This window comes from Myotis myotis, unplaced genomic scaffold (assembly GCF_014108235.1).
Source record: "Myotis myotis isolate mMyoMyo1 unplaced genomic scaffold, mMyoMyo1.p scaffold_m19_p_2, whole genome shotgun sequence".
NCBI classification, from domain to species: domain Eukaryota; kingdom Metazoa; phylum Chordata; class Mammalia; order Chiroptera; family Vespertilionidae; genus Myotis; species Myotis myotis.
The window spans coordinates 62208344-62228789 of record NW_023416324.1 but is presented as its reverse complement, the minus strand read 5'-3'; the positions used below and the strand labels follow the sequence as shown (position 1 = coordinate 62228789).

The following is a 20446-nucleotide window of genomic DNA, read 5'->3' as shown; positions in this document are numbered from 1 at the left end:
TATGTTCATTTACTTACCAAATAATTATTGAGCACCAGGCACATCAGTTAATAACAAAATCTCTGTCTCTGCTGGAATTACATTCTAGTAAAGGTAGATGGACCAAACAAACAAACAAACAAACAAACAAAATAAGTAAATGCTACATTATGGTTGAAGATGACATTAGAGGGAGGTAAGAAATTTGGAAAGCTATAGGGTGGGGGCGGGGGGGAAAGGGCTCCAATTTTAAATAATGTTGCCGGTTGGGTCTCACAAAGAAGGTGACTTTGGGTAGACTAGAAAGGGGAGAGGTAAATAATATAGATGTTGAGAGGGAGGACATTCAAACAGAGGAAATAGCTAGTGCAAAGATCCTGAGGCACTAATATAGCTGGCAAGGTTGAGGGAAAGTGAGGAGGCTAATGGTTACTTGAGTAAGGGAGAGGTTAATAGAACACGAAATCAGAGAGGGAAGGAGGTGGAGGGCAGGTCATAAGAACCTTGTAACACATGGAAGAATTTGGGCTTCAACATTGAATGACAGGAGCCAAAGCAGAGAAATGACATGATATAAATTATATTTTAAAATAATTATTTTGACCACTGTGATATATATGGAGTAGAGGTGGAAGTTTTGATGTGTTTTAGAAAACAACACTTGATATCACATTCCCTTAATTTTGCTAAAAGAGGGGAAAGTCGCCAAAGCATTAAAAATATTCCAGGGAGCACCCTTTCCCTTTATCTTTCTTTTCCATGGCAACGTTCTATCAGAGCCCAATTCCTTTAGCTCTGTGCTTAAAGTATACTTACACTATTTTCAGGCTGATGCCCAGTTCCTTATCTTGTCCTATATATCAGGCAAGATCTTCTTGGCTGCAAGTAACTGAATACTTGACCCAAACTAGCTTAAGCAATAGGCCATTTAGTAGCTCAAATGTGAGCAGTTTGGAGGTATACAAAGCCAGAGTAGGTTAATTCAGCCACTCAGTGACATCTGGGCTGTCTTTCCAGTTTTTCAGTTTTGGGTTTTTTTTTTTAACCTTTTATTGTTGTTGAGAGGGAGGACATTTAAACAGAGGGAATAATATAGATGTCAGGATATGCCACCACAACTCCAAACATGTCTTGCTCCATGGAGGATGGCCAGGGCAGGAAGTAAGGAAAAGACTTCTTTCTTATGGGCCCTCAGGGCTAAAATCTTTCCCCTGATCCTCCCCGCTTCCCCTTTGCCCATATACCTACACTTTCCATTATGTATTCACCAGAGTTAGGTTACCTGCTCAGTTCCTAAACCATTGACAAAGGGTGTCCCTAAGACCATCTCAGGAAGTCTACAAAGTCAAAACTATTGTATTATAATACTAAAATGTTACTTTTTACTCCCCTTCTCTTAGGAATGTACAGTTTTCCAAAGGCTACCTGAGATAGGGCAACAGATTGAATGCAGCAGATATGAAAATCCAATTGCCTTCCATTAAGCCAGACATTGAAGATATTTGAGACATTTTATAGTAATACCACTCTTTTTTGGAAAATATAGTTATTTCCATTAGATTGTGCTATTTATGTAAAATGTAATTTTATTATTATTATTTTAATCCTTATCTGAGGATATGTTTATTGTTTTTTGTGTGTTTTCTTAGAGAAAGAGGAGAGAGAGAGAGAGAGAGAGAGAGAGAGAGAGAGAGAGAGAGATACAAGGCTCAATTGCCTCCGGTAGGCACCCCTGACCAGGGATCAAAGCCACAACCTCCTTATGTGCGGTGACTGGAATCAAACCTGCGATCTTTCAGTGTCCTGGAGGACGCCCTGACCAACTGAGCCACACCCAGAGCAGGGCTTATTATTTTGGAAAAATAAATATTTTTAAATTCATCAGTTTTAATTTCTAGTATGGTAAATATCAATTGATATAACCCACAGAAACAAAAGCCCTTTGCGGGTTTTGTTTTAAGAATAAAACGTGGGCCCTAAGAGCAAAACGTTGAAAACCTTTGATTGATTGAGACAGATCGGATTCACCTTAGGGGCTAGGGGCGGGGCCGCACATTTGGGAGTTTACTGCAGCCCGGCCCAAACCATAAAATCTGATTCTGTAAGTGGTTCGGTCACAAACGGGTGTGCTGGACGCTGCTTGTTTAATTCATGGATCTCAAATCAACTCTTCTAGCTATTCAGAAGTGAGCTCTCGCTTTTGACTGTGAGGAGGTGAAATGGTCAAACTAAAGGCTGAAGTGTCATTTCAAAGAAAACCTGTCACTTAAAAGTGGTTCTTAAGATGGGAAGGGATGTGGGAGTTTGGGGCGGACAGTTGAAATTGCAAAACCCCTTTTTGGAGCAGAGGTACCCCCTTCCCCAACATACACACATCGTCAGTACTCTGGGGTAGGGAGTAAGGTAATTATTGCTAATAATTGGTTTCTTCCTCCACACCAGCCCGCACTAACAGCGTCCTTAAAGATGGGCCCTGACGGGTTATTGGCTGTCATTCACCTAAACTCAATAGCATCGATCGGGCCGGGCCTCCTGCTCGCTCAGGCCGAAGGCAACAGGAGGATGTCCGTGGATGCTGAAGTTGTCGCCCAGGCGTGCTCACTTTCTCGCCTTGACCTTTCATTCAGGATTGGGGGTATGTGGGTGTAAATTGGGAGGGGGGCACTCGTCCCTCCCTTGTTCTTCATTGTTAATATTTCTTTTTCTTGTCTCATATTTTGGTATTTTAGTTTCAAAATGCTCTCAGGGGGCTCCTTAAAATACCAAACCTGTCTTTCCCCCTCTTGAGTAAAATAAATGCCTTGGCATCCACACACACACACACACACACACACACACACACACACAATCCATCACAGCACATCTTTGTGTTTATAACTCAACTCATACGCCTGCGATTCCCCATCTGATCTTTCCTTTCGCAGGCCTCTCTTCTCGCCTGGAGAATTTTAGGCTGACATGGAACACGGGACGGAGAGGAGCGGGCCTGACCCCGGCTACGGTGGCGGCAGGCATACATTTTCTTTGCACGTATTTTGCTGGGTGGGTGGGAGACATTTCTACATAAACTTCGCGACCATAGGTGCCATTTCTTAAGCCTTCCGGTTGTCTCCCGCCTAGGTCATTTTCTGTGCCCTAATTTTACATGTAAGTTTCTCCCGGTTGGGTGGTTTGCATCCACGGTTCCCGACGCTTGAAACTCCTCTCCCCGAGGTCTGACCTAATTCTGGGTGCCGGCTGTTGTTTGGTTTATTTCTCCACTTTTACAAGCGCACGTGGCTCTTCGGAAAGCTTCACTTTTGCTCCTGGTGTGGGTGTTGAGGTTCACTGGGGCCCCGAAACACGTGCTTGATTGAATGCAACCCCAACCCCCTTCCCCACGGGGCCCCGAGCCCTGCGGGCGGGAGGAGGGGCAGGGAGCAGAGCCGGGCGGGGTGAATCACAGGGCGTAACAGGTGCCGCAGCCGCAGCTGCGCCCGCACCCCGCTCAGCTCCGGGGATGAGGTTTTCTTTTTCTCCAGGTTTTTTTGGAGGCGGGAGGAGACGCCAGGCCCCCACCGGACCAATGCCGGCTGTGGTTGTTCGTCGCTTAGCAACGAGCGGAGCCAATAGGAGGCGGCCGAGCCGGCGGCGCGGCGGCGCGGGGGCGGGGTGGGAACCTGGCGAACCTGCCGAGGCGGGGACGCGGCCGCGAGGGGCGGAGCGGGGCCGGCGGGGACCGGGAAGGCGGGAGCCGGAGGCAGAGGCGGGGCCGCCGCGTGCCGCGCGCCTGTGCGGGCCCTCGGGGCTGCGCGGTCCTGACGAGGGCGCCGAGCGGAGTCTCCCCGCGGCTCCCGGGGACGTGACGGTGAGAGCCTAGCCCCGCGGCGGGGAGAGTGACGCGCCCGCCTGGGGAGGGGCGACGGCACCGGCAGGGTCGGGGGCCAACCGGCCGGGGTCGGCGCTGGCGGCGGGGTGGCGTGGGGTGGGGGTGGCGCGGAGGTGAGCGTCGGCACCTGGCTCGGTGCCCCGCTTCCCTGCGCGCAGACGGGCGCGGCGGTTGGGCCGTTGGAGCGGCGGGCTGGCGAGCGTTGACCCCCACCCCGCGGCCGCGCCCCGAAGGTGGAGGTGGGAGGTAGGTGCCAGCGCGGGGACCGCTCCCGCAGGCGGTGGCAGGGCTGTGCCCGCACCCTCTCCGGGATGGAGAGAGGGTGGAGCCCGGCGTGGAGTGATGAGCGACGCGGGGACGTGGGGGAGGAGGGGACGACCAGTTTGGGGCTGCGGTGGCGGCCGCTGCCGCGGGGCGCGCGGGGCTTCGGGATCTGCCAGCTCGGGCCCCGCGGGCTGTGGTTGGAATTGAGTTCCTCGGTGGCCCGTGGCCGCTGCAGAGGAAGAGAACCCCGGTGACAGCTCAGTGTCTCGGGGAAGCACTGACATCATAAGGGGCAGGCATGTGTGGGACTATTTCGGTGTAGAATTTTATAGTGAAGTAGAGTAAACTGCATTAGGAGCTCTCACCCCCCTGTGGCGCCTATGCTGATCGTCCCGTTATGCAAGTCATTTGGGCCCAGGAAACGGAATCTGCTAAATAATATGTCCTCGGCACGTGTGATATGGGAATCTTTTCAGTGGTTCCCAACCTTCCTAATGCCGCGACCCTTTAATACAGTTCCTCATGTTGTGGTGACCCCCAATTTCATTGTTACAAATTGAACATAATTAAAGCATAGTGATTAATCACAAAAACAGTATGTAGTTATATATGTGTTTTCCGATGGTCTTAGGCGACCCCAAAGGGGTCGCGACCCACAGGTTGAGAACCGCTGCTTTAGATTATTACCTCACTTGGGGGCCCGTATTTATGATTGCTAAATCATCATTGCTTGCAACGCTGATACAGTTCTTGTTGAATCTGAGCGGAATTGAGATTTGCCTTGTCTGGACTCTAAAACGGGGTGAGGATTCGAAGAGGCACTCCTCCGAGGGTACCTCAGCAGTGTAAAGGCGAGGGGGTGTCCTGGAATTAGAAAATGCTGGGCTTCCCTAACAGTTCAGATTGGAGTCTAGGTCTAAAGTTTGATGTGAGTGACGGGCCTTGGGATCCTTCAGACTGAGGAGGGATTGCTTCACTGTTTAGGTAGAAGGAAATCCTGGCAGCCTTGACCCTGACCTGGAAAGGTAGGGAATGGCTTAACACATTTAAAAGGATACTGAACAAAATTTGAAAAGAATGAGAGACCTGGAAAGAGAGGGGGAATAAAATGCCTTTACAGTTAAAATTTAGGTCAAGCTATCTTGAAACTTAGACTTACGAACTTGGACTCGGTCAGCAAAACTTTATCCATCCAATCCTAGAACTATCTTAAGGTCTAGGAAGCTTAGGTTATTCGTTCAGACTAAACAAGTAAAAGCTAATACTTAATTTGACACTCTGTTCTGCCTGCTGCCAGTGAAAGTTTTTCAAAATGGCTCTTTGAAAAGAGGATGAAGGAACTGGTAGTTGAAATGAAGGCCCTTTTAAGTCACTCGCTCCGTGGGTCTTTTCAGCCAAGTCACTTTATATCCTTCCTTCCACTTCTCTTTCCCCATGTGCACAATGAAGATAATGAAGCCCCAGGGTTAAGTAACAATGTGAGTGAAGCAGCTTGAAGATAACTGTAAGGACTTAGTTATTCTAGGATGAAACGCGAAGATCTCTTCATAACACATTGCGCCTTATGACAAGACTTGCTAAAGAATACCGTGTTCCAAACACACTGAGGTGATATATGAGAAAACTGAAATGTTAATTGTTCAGATGACTTGCCAAAGGCCTCAAGGCCAACACAAAATCAGATTATATTCTTGGCCTATCCAAAATCCTGACATAGCTAACTGGGAATGACACAGGTTTTTTTTTGTTTTTAAGATATATATTTTTTTATTGATTTCAGAGAGGAAGGGAGAGGGAGAGAGGAATAGAAACATCAATGATGAGAGAGAATCATTGATCGGCTGCCTCCTGCGTGCCCTCTACTGGGAGTCGAGCCCACACCCGGGCACGTGCCCTTGACCAGAATCGAGCCTGGGACCCTTCAGTCCCCAGGCTGATGCTCCATCCACTGAGGCAAACTGGCTAGGGCTGGGTATGACACAATTTTTATAAAAGGAGGCAGCTGAGTATCTTCTATGTAATATGCACTTATAGATACAAATATGAGAAAGATACCTGCCCAGAAGTGTATAATTTTAATTCATTTCACATGCTTAAATTGGAGCAATTTCAAAGCATTTTAAGTGATTTTTTTCCATATAATTTGCCAGTGAATATATATGCCTTATTGGTTTGACTAGGTCACAGAGAGGTTTTGGTACTCTGTGGGTCTGTTTTGTGTCTTTGGTGATGGTCACAGCTAGCTGCTAATGAAGGTACAAGTTGTCTTGAATTCATGAATCTATAGATTGAGATAAAATAGAAAAGTGCACTATTCATTATTGAAAATGGAAAACTACCTAAAATTTTACTTTTGATAGTGGGTTAGTATTATATAGTACCAGCAGATTTGCTGAATTATGTGTTAATAATGTATAATAACAAAAGCATAATATGCTAACTAGATCAGACAGCCAAACGACCTTTCGGACGTCCTTCCAGACAAAGCCACGGCGACAGGGGTCAAGGCAGAGGCGGTTAGGGGTGACCAGGCAGGCAGGCTAGTAGTTAGGGGCGATCAGGCAGTCAGGCAGAGGTGGTTAGGGGTGATCAGGCAGGCAGGTGAGCAGTTAGGGGCAATCAGGCAGGCAGGCGAGTGGTTAGGAGCCAGTGGTCCTGGATTGCTAGAGGGATGTCCGACGCAGGGATCAGGCCTAAACCAGCAGTTGGACATCCTCCGAGGGGTCCTGGATTGCAAGAGGGTGCAGGCCGGGCTGAAAGACTGGCGCCCCCCCCCCCCCCCCGCATGAATTCTGTGCAACAGGCCTCTAGTTCTTTTAATAAATATTCATTAACACTAAACCTCTTCTTGCCAGACCTGAGGATAAGTATGATGAGTGTTGCCTTGTAGAAAGTTTGTTTTAGGAAATTTATAGTGTAGTAAGGGAGAGAGCAAAAACAAGTAAACATTGCAAATATGGGAAGGCTTTAGAAAAGGATTTCAATTCTGTCCTGCTGGAGATGGAGGAGGTGGTGTCGTAGTTCACCTGTTGAACACGTAGTAGCATGTTCTGTACCCTGGAGGAAGTACAGGTGGTTTGGTAGTTAGAGCCAGGTGGGGTGGGTTAGTGATAAGGTGCCGGGGTCCAACCCCAGCAGGTCCAGGGGTCCCCAAAGGTGTGGACGGAGTCGGCGAAGAAGGAATGACACGAAGACAGTGTTCAGTTGATCAGCAGCCTATCCAGGATCTCTAGCCAGGATCTCCAGCCAAGTTCTGGTCTGGATCTCCAGCGAAGTTCTGGTTTGGATCTCCAGCCAGGTTCTGTGTCCATGTTCTCTTGCTAGGTTCTCCAGGTTCTCCAGCCAGGTTCTGTAGCCATGTTCCCTCGCTAGGTTCTCCAGCCAGGTTCTGTGTCCATGTTCTCTTGCTAGGTTCTCCAGGCAGGTTCAATTACCAGGTTCTAGTCAGGTTCTCTTGCCAATTTCTGTAGTCAGGTTCAGTCCAGGATCTTTTGCCATGTTCTCTCGCTAGGTTCTGTCTCTAGGTTCTGAGGCCAGTTTCTGTCCAGGAACTTTTGCCATGTTCTCTCCAGCGAAGTTCTTCTGTCTCTAGAGAACGTTCTGTGTAGGTTCTGTGCCTAGGTTCTGTCTCTCAGTTCTGTGTTCTAAGTTCTGTGTTCTAAGTTCTGTCTCTTGCTGTCTTGTTACATCTGTATTTATACCAGTTGATTCAATCCTATCAATCTCTATTACAAAGGTTAGGGCGTTTCTTATCTCCATTCCAGGGAGTAAAGATTATGTAGCTTAAGCATGATTGTTCATAGTTAAAGTGATTAAGTACCCGCCTGGCACTTAGTTGAGGGGTTTTATTCCCTCCCTAACTTCAGGGGAAAATCCCTACCTGGGGAAACAACCTTTCTCAGAGAGGAGACCTTGGTTAAAACACATAGTGCCAAGAAGGCGAGCAAACATATTAAGAACAGTATGCCATATATGCCGGTCCCTTAAAACAGCAAGCATGGACCGGCTCCCGGCAATAAGGTTGGAAAATCTTATCACTAACCCACACAGAGTGCTACGGACCTTTGACCAGTAGGTGATAGGGAATCTATAACAGGTTTTATCCAGGGGAATTATGTTTGCTTTAGAACAGTGGTTCTCAACCTTAGCTGCACATTAGAATCACCTGGGAATCTTTTTAAAATCCTGATTTCTGGGCCTCATCCTCCGGAAATTCTGTTGCTTTGTTATGGGGTGGGGCCACAACATTAGTAACAAAGAAACAGAATTTCCAGAGGATGAGGCCCAGGAATCAGGATTTTAATAAGATTCCCAGGTTGAGAACTTTAGAAGTATTTGCATCAAAACCAGTAATTGGAATGATCCAAAGGTGTTCTAAACATAGACAACCTAAGTAATATTTCAGAGACAACAACCCTATATAGCAATTAAAAACTTTAAAAAAAGTAAAAATGATTATTCATATAACCAATCATTATTTAGTACCTTTTTGTTTGTATTTTTTATTGACAAATAATTGATAACATTAATTTCAGGTATATAACAGTGATTCAGTATTTGTATATATGTTGTGAAGTGGCCACAGTAAGTCTAGTATTGTCTGCTTTTAAGATTGGGGGGAATAGAGATGCAAGGATTAATAAGAGACAGCCCCATTTTCAAGAAACTTGCAATTCAGTAGGAGAGGTAACACAATTATAATGCAGTGCAGAATCTGAGTGTCATAAGAGCATAAAAATGTCAGGTCCTAGCAGTGTAGGATTCTGAAATGAGAGAATTCAGACATTCAAATTAAAAATAGTTCTTAAATAGAAATTAAACTGAAGCTATTTAACAATCAGTGCAATCTTTTACAGTTCATATATTATCCCTTACTTCATATATTGCCCTCTCTCTTAACTCTATTGAATGAAGTTTTGGGCTTGACCAGCACACTACTACTAGCTAAGGGACCTTGGATAAGCTACTACTTGCCCTTATCTTCTTTGTGTCTTGGTTGTGTCATCTGTACATTAGGGATAATAATAACTACTTCATAGGATTGTGATGATTTAATAAGAAGATATAGTAATATCTAGAATAGTGCTTGGGAAAATAGCTTACATTTACTGAGCACTTTATATTTCTATTTGATATAAAATGCTATAATTGAATGAGAACTTTTTGTCTCTAGTGGATCTATCCATGAGCATCTGATAAAGCCTCTACATTCAGAGAAGCCAAATACATTTTGTTAAACTAAACTTCTGAACAAATGATCTTTGTTTATTGTCTCCTTATCTTATTTGCTGATCACGTCTCTGGAATCTCGTTTCTATTTACACCTCAGCTTTGTCATAAAGTCACTAATCTCCAAATCCAACATATTTTTTTTTCTATTTAGATCTTGCCCTTTCTATGGCATTTGTTGCTTGTTCACCATTCCCTCCTTTTTAAAACTTTTTTCCCATGGCTTTCCTAAAGCCTGCCCACCTCTCTCTTTTTATTTCTTACATCTAGGTCACCTTCACCCACCTGTTACATGTTGATGTTCTTTAGGTGTTCTTTCTGCTTCCCCTTTTTTCTGTATGGATGCAACTACCACATGTATGCGAATCTGCCTTGATGTCTATTGACCTTCAGGCCCTAGTTTAATCCCCATTTGAATGTCTCATGGCAGCATCTCTAAACCCAGTGAATTCTACACAGAGCTCATTATCTCTAACAATTAACCAAGTTTTATCAACCTTACTCCTTTATTCTCTTTATCTAAGTGACACTATTTTCTGTCTGTTACCAAAGACAGATTTTTACATGAAGAATAAATGCCTCCCCTTTGTTGTTTAATAGTTCAACTTCTGAAGTATTTCTTATCTGTCCTTCACTTTCTTTGTTGTTATTGGCTAAGTCAGCAAGTCGTGCCTGAACATCAGCTGCCCAGTTTGCTATAATATTTTTGTGCTGGGGCTACTGAAAATGGAGCCCATTTTGGAAACATTAAGGTGGAAGGAGACTGCTAGACGAATATTGTTTTAAAAGTTGTAGCACTACATAAAATTATGTACAGAGTTTGAGTGGCCAGAAGATAACCAAGATGGGTACCAGTCATTGCATGTACTTTTTACCTGCAAGTTAGTGGTCTGGATTACAAAGATCCCAGTCTTGGGTTAGTCAGTCTATTGCCATTGATTGTAATCTGGTTGTTGTACTTTCCTGTCTAAAAGATGGTACCTTCAGCATTACTCTTTCTAATCTGTATGCAAGTTTTCAAAATATCCTACATAGGATCTAGCACATAAAATAAATCTTCAATAAATACAAACCATCATCAGCTGTATTATTTTTTAATAAGGGGATGGGTTTGGAAAATTTATATAACTTGCTCTGAGTGTCAAGAGGAGGCCAGGGTCTATGAGGCTTTGGAATCTTAAGTATCTAGTTTTTGTTCTTACCTTCCAGGTTAAATAGCTGGGTTTTTATACCTGCCTTCCCAGTTTGTACCCGGATGAGTTAACTAATCTCTCTGAGCCTCAGATTTTTCCATCAATAAAGTAGTGTTATATCTACTTCTTACTAGGGCCATTGTAAGGATAAATGACATAGCTGATGAGCCACATCTGGTTGCCATAGAGGCTCAAGGTGGTGATTCTTCTCTCCTCCAGTTCCACATAGTTAGCTAGTACAGGAGTTCTTTGCAAATTTGTGGTTGCTTCATGAAACAAGCCCAAACTGCTTGTTTTTATACTTGTAAGGAGGGAGGGTCATTGGCTCTTGGCTCATGACACAGTCTCATAATTGGTCCATTTATTTGGTTTTAATAATATAACTAGAGGTCCAATGCACGAAATTCGTGCAAGGGGCGCGGCCCTCACAGCCCCGGGTGCCTCGCAGTCCTGTGGTTGTTCCGGAAGGTTGTTCCACCATCCGGTCTAATTAGCATATTAGTTCTTTATTATATAGGACTAGAGGCCCAGTGCATGAAAATTCATGCACTAGAGGGGGGATCCCTCAGCCTGGCCTGCCCCCTCTCATAGTCTGGGAGCCCTCAGGGGCAGGAGGCGACCCGGTGATCAGGGTAAGGCGATGCCCCATCACACCTCTGCTGCTGCCACTGCTGGCAGCGCAAGCCTCGGCTGGCCTTGGGTGGCTGGGCAGCCGCCATCTGAGGTTTGCCTGTGGCTTGGGCTGGCCCTGGGGGGCTGGGAGGCTGAAGGAACTGGGGGTCTCTGGAAGCAGGCATGCGGAGCCTTGCCGCGTGCCTGCCGCCCTGGCAGGGCTAAGGGGACTGGGTGCTGCCATCTTGTGGCTGTGGGCACCACCATCTTTGAGAGTGTGGCAGTCAATTAGCATATTCCCTCTTTATTGGCTGTGGACGCTGCCATCTTTGAGGGTGTGGCAGTCATTTAGCATATTCCCTCCTTATTGGCTGTGGGCACCGTCATCTTTGCGATGGCGTAAGTGTCAATTAGCATATTCCCTCTTTATTAAATAGGATAGGCACCACCTAATAAAGCTAAGACCTTGACAGTACCCTTGATATAACCAGCTGGGCCCCATTTTTCCTGCTTCCCTAACCTGAGGCAACTATTTACTGAATCCTATATTCATCATTTCCTTGGTAGCTTTTAAAATATATTTTTATTGGACCTTTAAGTTTTCTATATATGCTACACAATTAAAAGTATATGTTACATGCCCTGTCTTTTAAGATATTTCCACTTTATAATGCTTTAATTCACTTGAAATTATATTGCTGAGGTTCATCTATATTGTATGTCACTGAAATTTTCTGATTGCCGCATGACATTCCATTTTGCAGAAATGCCACTGTCTCTCCATTTTCCTGTTGAAGAGTGTGTGGTTGCTTCCAGGGTTATGCTCTTGTGCTAGTTTGCTGTTGTGAAGAGGGCAGCTGCTTATGTTCGTACCTCCTGATGTACACATGCAAAGGTTTTTCTTGGATTTATACCTAGAAGTGGACTTGCTAGGTTGTAGAATACGTGAATAGGATATATGAATTTCAGCTGCCATACTGTTTTCCAAAGGTTCTCCCCACCTTCCAATCTATAATAATAAAAGTATAATATGCTAATTAGACCAGATGGCCAAATGACCGTCCAGACAACCTTCTGGACAAAGGTAGGGCTGCAAGGGCCGAGGCAAGCCCCTGTGAGGGCTGAGGCAAGCCACCACGGCTGCAAGGGCCGATCGATCTGGGGGCCCCATAGTCCATCAACCCACAGAGGGAGGCCCAGGCCACTGGCCAGCGACGCTGTGGTGGGTTGGCGGGCTGGCCAGCTATCGACCCACAGAAGGAGGCCCAGGCCAACCAAGTGATCGTACTCCATGCCTTTTGCCTGCAGAGGGAGGCAACCAGTGGTGGAGGCGGGTGGCACTGCACAGATGGCAAGCAGTGGCAGTGACAGGGGCAGGGCCAGCTGCCGGCAGCCGGGGGAAGGAAAGCCCCAATAGGCCCCTCCCCTGCCAGCCCCGCCCTCAATCTCCCCACCCCCCACCCCCTGCCTGACCCTGATAGGAGGGAGGAGGGAGCCCAATTCCACCCATCCCTCCCCCGGCTGGCGTCATCAACAGAATATGTCTGAAGACCAGCTATTGGCACAACGTACCTCTGAAGCCAAAAGAAGCCAGCGTGGTCGACAGAATGTATCTGAAGAACAGCCATCGACAAATACTACCAATACTGGTAGGAACCGCCTTCACAGCGAAAATGAAGTAAATGAGGATGCAATTATCGAACATAGTTGTGGTGGAATGACTGTTACATGTCAACTTTGCCCATCATTAAATTTCTCCGATGAAAAACCATCTGATGGAAAATTTACTAGATGTGTAGCAAAGGTAAAGTTTGTCCAAATGATATACATTTTTCAGAATACCCGGCATATTAAAAAAATTAATGATAAACAATGATTCTGATAGTAAAAATTTCATGGAAAATATTGGTTCAATAAATATTCCTTTTGTTTTTGCTTCAGTGGGTGCAAATATTGCATCACCATCAGGATATGGGCCATACTGTTTTAGAATACACAGGCAGGTTTATCACCATACTGGAATTTTACATCCTTTGGATGGTGTTTCTTGGAAGTTTGCTCAACTCTATATTTTAGATACGACCGAAGTGATGAGTAAAAGATTGGCAATGCCAGAAAACCAAGGTTGCTCAGAAAGACTCATGATCCACATCAACAACCTCATACATGAAATAAATGAATTAACAAAACAAGATGCTACATGTGGTAGAAAAGGAAGCCTAATCTGAAGGCAGTGAAAGGTATTGCTCCCACAGAAGTAACAGTGGCAGTTAAATATGATTGTAACAGTGATCTGGGCAGATATAATTCTCCCCATGTAACAGGTTGCTGTCATATTCAGAAATGAAGATGGAGAACCTCCTTTTGAAAGGGACTTGCTCATTCATTGTAAACCAGATCCCAATAATCTGAATGCCACTAAAATGAAGCAAATCAGTATCCTGTTTCCTACATTAGGTGACATGACATATCCTATTCTTTTTCCACATGGTGAAAAAGGCTGGGGAACAGATATTGCATTAAGACTCAGAGACGACAGTGTAATTGACAGTGATACTAGACGAAATGTAAGGACACAAGTCACACAAATGCAGTATTACAGATATCATCTCTCTGTCCTGTACATGTTCAATTCTATTTTAAATGCAGGAAAATTAACTCAACAGTATATTGTCGATTCATATTCAAAAATGGAAGCCAATTGGATAAATTTAATTAAAGCAAACCAATCTAAGTTGAAAGTTGAAAAATATAGTGGTTTGATGGGTTATCTCACATCTAGATCTGAAAATGACAATATGCCGATTGGTAAAATGGTAATGCTTCCATCATCTTTTGAGGGTGGTCCCAGAAATATGCAGCAGTGATATCAGGATGCTATGGCAGTTGAAACGAAGTATGGCAAGCCCAATTTATTAATAACCCAAAATGGGCAGATATTATAAACAATTAAAAACACTGGTAAAAAGTTGAAAACAGACCTGACTTGATAGCCAGAGTTTTTAATATTAAGCTGAATGCTCTTTTAAATGGCATATGTAAATTCCATTTATTTGGCAAAGTAATAGCTAAAATTCGTGTCATTGTATTTCAGAAACGTTGATGGCCTCATGCTCTTGTATTATTGATATTAAATAGTGAATCCAAATTACGAGCAGAAGATGACATTGACCGTATAGTTAAGGCAGAAATTCCAGATGAAGACCAGTGTCCTCGACTTTTTCAAATTGTAAAATCAAATATTGTACATGGACCATGTGGAATACAAAATCCAAATAGTCCACATATGGGAAATGGAAAATGTTCAAAGGGATATCTGAAAGAATTTCAAAATGCAACCATTAGAAATATTGATGGATATCCCAAATACAAATGAAGATCTGGTAGCACCATGTCTATTGGAAATAAAGTTATTGATAACATTTGGATTATCCCTTATAACCTGTATTTGTGCCTTAAGTATAACTGTCATATAAACATTGATGTCTGTGCATCGATTAAAAATGTCAAATATTTATTTAAATACATCTATAAAGGGCACGATTGTGCAAATATTCAAATTTTTGAAAAAAAAAAATTATCAGTCATGACTAAGTACAGGACTTCAATGACTCCAGGTATGTATGTGAGTGCTCCTGAGGCTGTTTGAAGACTTTTTGCAATGTGAATGCATGACCAATCTCATGCAATCACAAGATTAGCTATTCATTTGCCAAATGAACAGAATTTGTATTTTCATACTGTTGATTTTGCTGGAGTTATAGATAGAGCTAGAAGGCATAACTCAACTTTGATGGCTTGGTCCTTATTGAATAGAGAAGATTCTGGTGCACATAATTATTGGGATGTTCCACGTTATGTGTTTAATAATTCTTTGTGGAGAAAACGCCAAAAGGGTGGGAATAAAGCATCAGGTAGACTGTTCACTGTGAGCTTTAGAGAACCAGAATGATATTACCTTAGACTTTTGCTTCTGCATGTAAAAGGTGCGATAAGTTTTGATGATCTGCAAACTGTAGGAGGTGTAATTTATGATAACATTTCATGAAGCTGCTAAACATAGAGGATTATTAATCGACAACACTATCTGGAAAGATACGATTGACAATGCAATCGTCCTTAATATGCTCAAACAACTGCAGCAACTTTTTGCATATATATGTGTGTTTGAATGTCCTTCTGATGTAGACAAATTATGGGATGAAAATCTCATTTTATTGAAGATTTTTGTTGGAAATTACACTGAAGAGAAGGTCCCTGTGTGAACTGTGAAATGCATACCCTTAACAAAATTCAAGAGGTATTCACATTGCATGGAATGAAATGTTCACATTTCAAACTTCCAGACTATCCTTTATTAACGAATACAAATACATGTGATGAATCGTACAAGCGACAACAGGCAGAGGTTTTGATAAATTCTCTGAATGATGAATAGTTGGCAACCTTTCAGACTATAAGTTCAGCCATCGAAGATCAAACTCTACACCCCAAATGCTTTTTCTTGGATGGTACAGGTGGCAGTGGAAAAAAATATCTTCACAAAGTTTAAATACATTATATAAGAGGTCGTGATAGTACTGTTTTACCCACAGTGTCTACAGGAATTGCTGCAAATTTACTTCTCGGTGGAAGAACCTTTCATTCCCAATATAAATTACTGATTCCATTAAATGAAACTTCAATTTCTAGACTCGATATAAAGAGTGAAGTTGCTAAAACTATTAAAAAGGCATAACTTCTCATTATTGATGAATGCACCATGGCATTCAGTCATGCTATAAATGCCATAGATAGGTTACTAAGAGAAATTATGAATTTGAATGTTGCATTTGATGGGAAAGTTCTTCTCGGATGGGATTTTCAACAATGTCATGCTATGCGATCAGCCATAATACAAATGAGTTTAAAGTACTGTATTGTTTGGGGATGTTTCAGAAAGTTGTCTCTTAAAACATATGTGAGATCAGAGGATTCTGCTTATAGTGAATGGATAGTAAAACTTGGAGATGGCAAACTTGATAGCAGTTTGCATTTAGGAATGGATATTATTAAAAACCCCTGTGAAATAATTTGTAATGGATCTATTATCTTTGGAAATACTATATCTATAGATAACATTAAAATATATCTAAACGTGGGATTCTTTGTCCAAAAAATGAGCAAATTAAAAAATTAAATGACAAAATTTTGGATATACTTGGTGGAGATTTTCACACATATTTGAGTGGTGATTCCATTGATTCAGCAGATGATGCTGAAAAGGAAAATTTTCCCATCAAATTTCTTAATAGTACTCACTCCTTCGGGAATGCCATGTCATAAATTAAAATTGAAAGTGGGTTCAATCATCATGCTACTGAGAAATCTTAATAGTAAATGGGGTCTTTGTAATGGTACCAGATTTATTATCAAAAGATTGCAATCTAACATTATCGAAGCTGAAGTATTAACCGGATCTGCAGAAGGAGAGGTTGTTCTGATTCCAAGAATTGATTTGTCCTCATGTGACACTGGCCTCCCATTAATATTAATTTGAAGATATTTTCCTGTGATGCTACCATTTGCAATGACTATTAATAAATCACAAGGACAAACTCTAGATAGAGTAGGAATATTCCTACCTGAACCCGTTTTCGGACATGGACAGTTATATGTTGCTTTCTCTCAAGTTTGAAGAGCGTGTGATGTTAAAGTTGCAAATACATCACAAGGGAAATTAGTCAAGCACTCTGAATGTGTATTCACTTTTAATGTGGTATACAGGGAGATATTAGAATAAGTTTAATCAATTTATCAGTCAATGTTTTTGGTGGTTTCATGTCATGTTTTTGTTTTTATATCATGTCTTTGTTGTTATATCATGTTGTTATTGTTTATTAATAAATTTACATATTTCTATATACATTTTACTAATTTCATCTCTGACACTTCTATTATAGAGAAAGGGCAAACAGCAATATTAAAATATTTCCTCTAATTAATTCCCTTTCAGTGTGCACAAATTTGTGCACTGGGCCACTAGTCCTATATAATAGAAGCCTAATATGCTAAGTGTCTGGTCATCCATTCAACCAATCAAAGTGTAATAATATACTAATGATATGATAAGGCCGCACAACCACTCGCTATGACGTGCACTGACCACCAGGGGGCAGACATTTGACTGGTTGACCAGTCGCTATGATATTCACTAACCTCCAGGGGACAGATGCTCAACACAAGAGCTGGCCCCTGGTGGTCAGTGTGCTCCCACAGGAGGAGTGCCGTTCAGCCAGAAGCCGACTCACGGCTGGTGAGCAGTGGTGGTGGCAGGAGCCCCTCCCACCTCCTCGGCAGTGCTAAGGATGTCTGACTGACAGCTTAGGCCATTCACCTAGGGCTCCCAGACTACGAGAGGGCACAGGCTGGGCTGAGGGACCCTCCTGAGTGCACGAATTTCATGCACCAGGCATCATATATATATATGTGTGTGTGTGTGTGTGTATGCCTAAGCGACTGTTAGCTATGACTCACACTGACCACCAGGGGACAGACGCTCAACACACAGGATCGGGCTCCCTCCTGTCTGGATCAGACCTGTAGGGATCAGGCCTGTGGGAATCGGGCTCCCTCCTGTCTGGATCGGGCCTGTGGGAATTGGGCTCCCTCCTGTCTGCATCAGGCCTGCAGGGATCAGGCTGAAACAAGCTATCGACATCCCCTGAGGGGTTCCAGATTGCAAGAGGGTGCAGGCCAGGCTGAGTGACCCCACCGGTGCACAAATCCATGCACCAGGCCTCTAGTATTTAATAAGCCTTAGCCAGGTGTTCCCTAGGACTTTCATTTTCAACCTTCATTTAGTACTTTGGAATACTTAAATTATTATTGTAATCCATTCTATAGCACCCTTAGAAAAGAATACCCTTTTGGCATTCCGTAATGTAAACTGCCTAAACAGAATACTTAGACTGAACCACATTCTATAGACTACAACCATGCAACCATGTTCTCAAACTTTATGCATCAGAATCACAAGAGAGTCTGTTAAAATACTGATTTTTTGGGTTCCACCCCCAGAGTTTCTGAATTTATAGGTCTGAAGTAGGACTTGGGAGTTTGCATTTTTAACAAGTTCCTAGGTGCTGTTGTTGCTCCTGGTCCTGGAACTGCAATTTGAGAACTATAACCAGTGATTGAATTTGGGCTAAACATTGGAAAAACTATTACAGAACGATGGTTAAACTATTACCGAACAGATTAACAAATACTGTTTAAGTTTCTTTGTCATTTCCATTTCCTTTAGTAGGTTTTGTTATCTATTACTTATTTTAGGAATGAAATATCAGTAAATGATTTTTGGTTTTTATTTTATTTGGACTTAACTGACTTTTAACTTTACAAAGTAAACTAGATTTAAAAACAGTGGGTTTTTTTGTTTTTGTTTTTTTTCTTAGTAATCCTTAGTATTGTAAGAGTATGCTTGCTGCTATTCTTACCTCTGCCGTGGAAGACTTTGAAATTGTTACACTGTCTGTAAAATGTCGTGCTCTTGATTCACACACTGAATTACCTTTCTGTTTCTCTAAGCTGACACCAGTCAAGATTCGAACAGTGTGGTGATAGCCAGTGGGAAAGGGGTTGGGGGTAGGTGGAGGCGGGCAAAGTGGGGTGGGAATGGGGATGGAAAGAGACTTTGCTTGAGGTGATTGGTGCACAATGCAATGTGCAGATGATGTTTTGAGTTATACACTTGAAACCTGTATGGTTTTGCGAACCAATGTCACCCTAATATATTCAATTTTTTAAAAAAGTCCTTGTAAGTTTCAGCATGGCTAAAGAGTTGCTTCTTGTTTATCATAATATTACAATAGCATGCTTTCCACTAATATGTCATTGAACTTCATTAACATTCATTCAGCAAACTTTATTGGGTTCCTGCCATGGGTCAATAATGATATTTCATAATAAAGCAGGGTACAAACAGTGCAATGACAGGCCTGCTGACCAGAAACTCAGTTTAGGTGAAGGGGGTTTCATGTCAGTTAGATCCATCCTGTAATAAGGTTAATGCAAAGTGTCTGGAAGCACAAAGAGAAGGGAATGGTAGTTTGGGGGAAAGCCTGGCAATTTAGCTTTCTTTTAATTTCTTATTTGAATTTAATGTTTTATCTGCTTTTATACAGTTCACATTCCAGTTACTCAGTTGGAATAGTTACTGTCTGATTGTAATTTAGTCTCAAGGTGAGATGGTAGGGAAGTAAGTACCTGTGTGTGTTCAGTTTGAAAAAGCAGCTCACATACTGTATATTCCCCACTCTCCTACATTACAGCCAGCAGGGTGTGATCATTAAATGTGCTGACTGCTGTGGTTGGACTCTTGGCTTTGTCACATTCTAGCTATGTCACCTTGGGCAAGAAAACTCTCTGGGTCTCAGTTTCCTCATTTGTAGGAGGTGGAAAATAACTGTTTGAGGTATTTTGAGATTGAATGAGTTACTGTATGTTTTACATGCTTTAACTTGTTCCAAGTAAATGGAACAAAATAAATTTTGTTTTTATTGTTAAAATTAAGTAGAATCTCATTAGTTAAACATGCAGTTGGGAAGACTGTGCACATTCTGTAATAAAAATGTGAAGAAGGAATTTGGATATAAATAGCTATACTTGATTCCATTTTAAGTCCCATGAGAAGTGTAGAAATCATAGATGATAAAACTGAAGATTCTTTAAAGATCATCTAGTTTGACCTCCTGATTTTACAGATGTGGAAACTGAAAACCAAAGAACTTATGACCAGCTCAAGGTTGCTCAGTAAGTGAAGGAAATGGCACTGAGAACTACAGCTCTAACACTTGGTCTGGTGCTCTTTCGGTGCCTGGGCAGCTTCCCTGAAATGACAGTGCCCTGAAAAAAAACTGTTTAATTGGAGAGCCAAGACCAACACAGATGAAAACATTAACAATAAAAAGTCAGTCTATAATGAAATTCCAGATGGTGCGACATGGACTCTAAGTACATCTACACTAATAAAAGACAAACATGCAAATTGACCATACCTTTGCTATGCCGTAAGTCATGCCCACCAGCCAATCAGAGCGACTATATGCAAATTAATCCAACCAAGATGGCAGCTGGCAGCCACGGAGCTGGAGCAAGCAGGAGGCTTGGTTGCCCCAATGATGGAGGAAGCCAATCTTCCCGCCTGCCGCAGCCAGCTCTGAGCTCCACTCAAGGCAACAAAGTTTCAATTATAGAAGATAAATAAACCCCAGATACCTGCTTTCAGCCGGCCGTGGCCATGGAGCTGGAGCAAGCAGGA

General features: G+C 42.8%; 1 protein-coding gene across 5 annotated transcripts in view; it reads left to right on the top strand.

Annotated features, from left to right (window-relative positions):
- Positions 1 to 3682: 3682 nt before the first annotated feature.
- Positions 3683 to 20446, top strand: part of LOC118676357 (SSX family member 2 interacting protein) — a 59346-nt gene continuing 42582 nt past the window's right edge. For 2 of the 5 annotated variants that reach the window (XM_036350161.1, XM_036350157.1), the window contains exon 1: positions 3684 to 3826. The gene's annotated coding sequence lies outside the window, so the exon portion shown is untranslated. Of the gene's footprint in view, positions 3827 to 20446 lie in introns of all 5 variants that reach the window. The other 3 variants (XM_036350160.1, XM_036350158.1, XM_036350162.1) reach the window with 3 other exon arrangements.